Raw genomic sequence first — 6,594 nt, forward strand, 5'->3', positions numbered from 1 at the left:
GCTTTGGCGGTCACGTGACCAGCTACTCTGGCACCGGGGATCCCCGCCGGTGACGTCACCGGCTGGAGCAAGGAGATTCTGATGCTGGTCTTGCTTGGGGAACCCATGGGTCGCTACAGTATCTTTAATCGTGAGTACCCATTAGAATTTTATATGTTGTTAAAATTACGTATGTTTAAGAGTGTAAAAAGTGTTTAAGAGTATAGGAAGTGTTTATAAGAGTATGGGAAAGGTTAATAAGAGTGTGAGAAAGGTTAATAAGAGTGTGGGAAAGGTTAATAAGAGTGTGGGGAGGGTCATAAAGCTTTCAAATATATATAAATAATAAAATAAAAATATGGTCACTACTTCGCGGATTTTCGTCTATCGCGGGGGGTTCTGGAACGTAACCCCCGCGATAAACGAGGGATCACTGTATATATATATATATATATATATATATATATATATATATATATATATATATATATATATATATATATATATATATATATATATATATATATACGTATACTGTATATATATATATATATATATATATATATATATATATATATATATTGTTGCGGATCTCAGGCGTCGGCCTTTCCCCTTACCAAGGGGGGATTAGTCCCCTTGTCTTCTCCTAGCCGACGCGATCCGGGGCGATGACGTTCCTTCCGGACGGCGTTGAATAGGGTGGTAGGCCGAATTCCTATTACCTAAGTACCAACGCCGGCCAGGAAGCAAGGAAATAAACCCCGCCCGAATCACGGTTGTAGGTGGAAACGCCGAGCGATAGCGAACCGTGATCCGAGCCGTTAACAAGGACTAAACCCGATCTGAGCGGTTCCGAATCGTGCCACGCTTACCCAATGGAGGAAAACACTGATACGGTCGAATTAGGAAGAAACAAGGAATAACAATTGGTTTATTTACAATTTGTACAGGAAGGAGAAGAAGAACACACAGTGCAGCTTAATACAGTCTTCACTTATCCCAGGGCACGGGCCCATTTCACTCTCAGACACTCACACGGGGATTGTAGATGGTCAGGTTGATGGTCCAGGGATGATGGCGTCCAGGCAGTTCACTCCGGTCCCTGACTCGTACCGCGAAAGAGATGGTCAGGGCGGCAGAAGCTCCCCGCGGTCGTTGACGCGGAGCGGACAATTACGAGGTTAAATGTGGGGCGAAAGGTAGGCTGGCTGGGCGGTTACTTCGCGGCTCAGCCACGTACGTAATAAATGAACCAGCGCTATATGCCCTCCCAATACAGTTCAATGCAAAGCGCCTCTCCCGCAGAAGTCCTCTCACAGAGCGCGATCCCAACGAGTCCTTTATCATGCGCAAGCCCAAACATGCGAGTCCTTATACATGTGCGAATCGTGCCAGTCCTTTGCAAGTTCTCATACAACGATTCTTTCACACGAGTCCTTTTGCACGAGTCCTTTTCAGCACAAGCTCCCTCTGCAAGTCCTCTTGAGGGCTTTGTGCATGCGCTTATATAGCCTTTTCAACGAACCTTCCAGCACTTGCTAGGTGCGCCCTTACCACGCCCTCTTAAGCCATGCCCACCGAGCCCTGGTTGGTCGTTGGCCTCACCGTCACCGCCTTCTGACGTGCTGTTTGATGCGGCCACACCCCGACCTCGCGCTCCTCCCCCTTTCCAGGCCTACCTCGTGGCCACCCGACTAGTTTGAGCAAGCAACTGGCAGCTAACGCTGCCGGCCCAACGCGTAACAAACGAGGTGGATTAGCCGGATTGGGGCGCCGGATGGAAGCTGCCCAACGAGGTCGATTTGGAGGGTGGCCGCAAAATGAACGGGACCTAAGCTTATTTATTTTACACAACGCAGGTATCACTAATGGAAATGGCCTTATCCTCACACATATGATGACATAACTAATGTTCTAAAGTGGCCTACATGTTGCAACTATGGGGGCAAACCTTTAATGATGTTATATTTACACTCTCAGAACAGCAAAAAAAAAACAAAAAACAAAAAAACATGTATATATATATATATATATATATATATATATATATATATATATCCATATATACATACATACATATATACATATATATATATATATATATATATACATATATATACATATATATATATATACATATACAGACTTGGCATTTAATATGGAATATATATTTTTTCTTGACTTGGGTTTACTTTCTTAACTCAGTATATCAATCTGGTGAGTTTCTTTTACACTTTGGTGATTTATTTGTTAAAAGAACCATGTCACTGATTGTCTGTCGCAGCAAGAAGTCAACAACAGGATTATATCACAGGTGGCGTGGCAAAATGTACGGACAGGTGCATTTGATGATTGGCTTCACAGTCGGGTATACAAGGGTTGTTGCGTTCTGTATCAGTGGAAAACAACTGCTGCACGTCTACAAAAGTTATTGCCGCTTCCCCTGGAGATGGTCTGTCAACTCGACAATGCTGTTTGTCATGGAGTGGTGGCTTTACAAAATTACGGCATGAAACAGCGTGCTATTGCTCAGCAGTATGGCATCACTCAAGGTCAGGTGTCAAAGATCCTGAAACGAAATGCTCAGAGGGGTGTCCCTCCTCCAATACCGAGGCCAGGACGTCCCCGCAGAACCACAAGGAGGGATGATCGCCAGCTGCACCGGTAGTCCGCAATGGCCATACCAAGTCAGCTAATCGGCTTAGGGCTGAGTGGCAGCAACTGACAAATGGGCCTGTATCCAGAAGGCTAGTCAACCAACGACTGGTTCAAGCAGGCTATCGTGCCAGGCATCCCCTGAGAAAGCCACGCCTGACCAGACAACACCACCAGCGCCGATTGCAGTGGGCCAGAGAGCACCGTCAATGGCAGCCAGGACACTGGAATCACGTGATCTTCAGTGACGTCTAGATTTCTGGTCTATCGTCAATATGGCCGCGTCCGAGTGTGCAGACAAGTGCATGAAGCCTACAACAAAGATTGTATAGTGCCAAGAGTCCAAGCTGGAGGTGGTGGGGTGACCGTTTGGGCTGCTTTTCATGCAGGGGGCAAAACTGACCTGGTTGTTCTGAATGGAAACCTGAACCAGTTCAAGTACAGGGCCATTCTGGAAGAAACGTCGCTTCCATTTGCTCGTGCAGCCTTTCGAGGAAACTTTGTCTTCCAAGATGACAATGCACGGCCTCATCGTGCTCACATGATCCAATACTTTCTTGCTGACCGTGGTGTAGAGCATATGGAGTGGCCTGCCATGTCCCCGGATATGAATCCGATAGAGAACTTGTGGGCAGAATTAGCGCGTCAAATCGACCACTTGGACCAGCAGCCGACCTCTGTGTGTGAATTGCAGCAGGCTATTGTCACTGCATGGCAAGCGATTCCTGTCCAAACCTTGGCAAGTCTCGTGAACAGCATGCCTCAACGTGTACGTGCTCTCCTGAAAGCTCGTGGGGGTTTCACGAAGTACTGAACTGTAATTTTACTGTCCGTAATCCCAGTCGTAATTGAACTTTTGTTTTTGTTAAAAAAATTTTTGGCTAATGTGCAAAATAAAGAGATACTTCTGGAAAACGTACAGAAGTTTAACACAGTACTGTCCATGAATTTAGTTCGATATCAGTTTACATCACTTTCAAGGATCAATTGATTTGTTTCGAAATGTCAAATGTGGTTTTTGTTTCTTTTAAAGGTCACATTAACAAAATCTAGAATAATTTCAACATAATTCCAATGAACTTTTGGTTCTAAGACATCTTGAAAAGTAAGTTCACCCCCACAAAAAAATATTCCATATTAAATGCCAAGTCTGTATATATACATATACATATATATATATATACATACATACATACATATACATATATATATATACATATATATATATACATACATACATATACATATATATATATACATACACATATATATATATACATACATATATACATATATATATAAATACATAATATATATATAATACAATACATACATACATACATACATATATATATATATATATATATATCATATATATATATATATATATATATATATATATATATATATATATATATATATATACATAGAAACCTTGACTTACGAGTTTAATTCGTTCTGTGACCGAGCTCGTAACTCAATTTGCTCGTTTCTCAAATTAAATTTCCCCATTAAAATGAATTGAAATGCTATTAATCCGTTCCAGCCCCCCAAAAACCACACCAATTTGTTTTTGAAATACTGTATATATATATAAAATATCTCGCGCTTTATATTTCACCTGTATGCAGCATACAAGTTGGCAGGATGGCCTGGACTGGAGGTACGCACACTTGACTCTAAACTGTCCAGCCTGGGTTTAAATCCTGACCCAGCTATAACCTGTCATGTCGGTGTTTCACAGGCAGGGTGATTCATCAATGTGTGTACCGCTAAACTGGGCGCCCCGTTTGCGTCCCATTAGTTGTTGGATGTTAAGGATCTCACCGTGTCTTCCACAAAGAGAAGGCGAGCTATCGCCGGCACTCTGAACAAGTTGTGGCTTGGCATGCTCTTCTCCTCTGCCGTTATATACGTCCTCCTCGGCATCTTTTTCCAGAAGAGCCCTGTCTCGTCACAGTTGAAGATTTGCTGGGGGATGTATCCTTCGGCTTCTATCAGTTCGGCAAAAGTTATAATAAAATCTTCAGCTGCCTTCACATCCGAGTTTGCTGCCTCACCATGCCTGATGACGGAGTGAATGCCGGTCCTCTTCTTAAAATTATCAAACCATCCCCGACTGCCTTTGAATGACTCTTCCGATGCCTCGTCCGTTGATGTTCCCGCCGTCTGCTGCACCAAATCCCCGTAAATGTCTCGTGCCTTCTCACAGATGATGCTCTCGGTCACGGTATCTCCTGCGAGCTGCTTCTCCGTCAACCACACAAACAACAACTTCTCCATCTCTTCATGGACAGAGGTCCGGAGCTTTGAAATAATCTTAACGCCCTTGGCTGGCGTTATAGCCTTTATCGACTCCTTCTGCTTCAAAATCGTACATATCGTAGAAGTACTACGATCGTACTGCCTCGCCAAGTCGACAACACGCACACCTCGCTCATGTTTTTCGACGATTACGTGTTTTATATCCAAGCTCGCTCGCTCGTAACTCAGATCTCGGCTCGCATCACAAAGCAAAAAATCGACCGAGCGACGGCTCGTATCTCGGAAAACTCGTAAGTTGGTGCACTCGTAAGTCAAGGTTTCACTGTATGTATGTATGTATGTATATATATATATATATATATATATATATATATATATATATATATATATATATATATATATATATGTAATGGCACAATATTCGCTAACTTTTGTGTCTGCAGTTTATTCATTCTTCTGGCTTGCAAAGTAGTCATACCATGAAAGTATCCTTGTTATATGATATGTGTATATGTATAAAGATATAAAAGAAATAAATAAAAAAACTTTGATGTGTGTATTGTGTGTTTTATTCACTATTTTTATTGCGAACATTAGCCCAAAATGGCATCCAAAAATGGGACATCACGTGACAAGTATTGTTGAAAATGAAAAATAACATGTACAGGATATTGTCTTTGTTTACATTTTGACCCTAGTTTGGTTGTGGATGAAAGAAATATATCCACAAACAATCACTTCCGGAAAGGTGGTTACCTAATCAATAAATCGATCAGACTGTTATCGGGAACGTACGTTACCTCCGTGTCCACTGAACTTTCACAGTTTGGTTAATCAATTATAACAATTCCTAACTATCTGTAGAATACTGACTACGTGATGAACACTTCTTGCATTGAATACTTTTCCTTAGTATTCACACAAGTTCTGAAACCCTGACCTTGGGGATGAAAATTTAAAACTTTCGCCGAAGATAATATCCGTGTCCACTTTGTAACGTACGTAGAACCCCCTTAGGCTTTTACACCGCGAAAGCAAAAGACGGGTTTTCAAGCCTCGTGGGGTGGTGGAATGCCTATCACTCATCTCACATAGATGCCTGAAGCAGCCGCCAGTTCCGAACGAACACTGAAATATGAAACGCATTTGATGATTTGAATGAATGATGATGCGTTTGAATGATGATTACTTATAATTTTGGTTTTTACAGAATGGAGGAAACGCGTTACCACCTGAGACTGAGACTAAAGCAACCAAAAGAATCGCAGCCAACAGCACCAGACGTGAAATCATTGAAAGCGAAAAAGAGTAAAGCAGAGCGTCAAAGAGATTGGAGAAGAAATATGAAAGTTAATCCACAACGCTATGCAGACTTCAAACAAACGGAAAGTTTGCGGGTAAAGTTGCACCTAATTAGTCTGAGTGAAGAAAAGCAAGCACAATACAGGGAGAAAACATGGTTGCGAGTCCAGCGGTATCGTGCTAAAAAGAACCTGGAGTTGGATGGAAGTCATGCAACCACAAACAAGTACACACCCAAAACGCGTTTTGGGAAAGAACGCCAGCGAGAAATCTGGAGACAGCAGAAGAAACCAAGCAGAGGGGAAAACAAACGGCACAAGCAAGAAGAAGATCAAATGAAAGACGTAGGCAGCTCTATCAGGAGAAGAAGGAACGATTGCAGAAATCCAACAG

This window comes from Myxine glutinosa, chromosome 3 (genome assembly GCF_964187855.1).
Source record: "Myxine glutinosa chromosome 3, kmMyxGlut1.1, whole genome shotgun sequence".
Lineage (NCBI taxonomy): Eukaryota > Metazoa > Chordata > Myxini > Myxiniformes > Myxinidae > Myxine > Myxine glutinosa.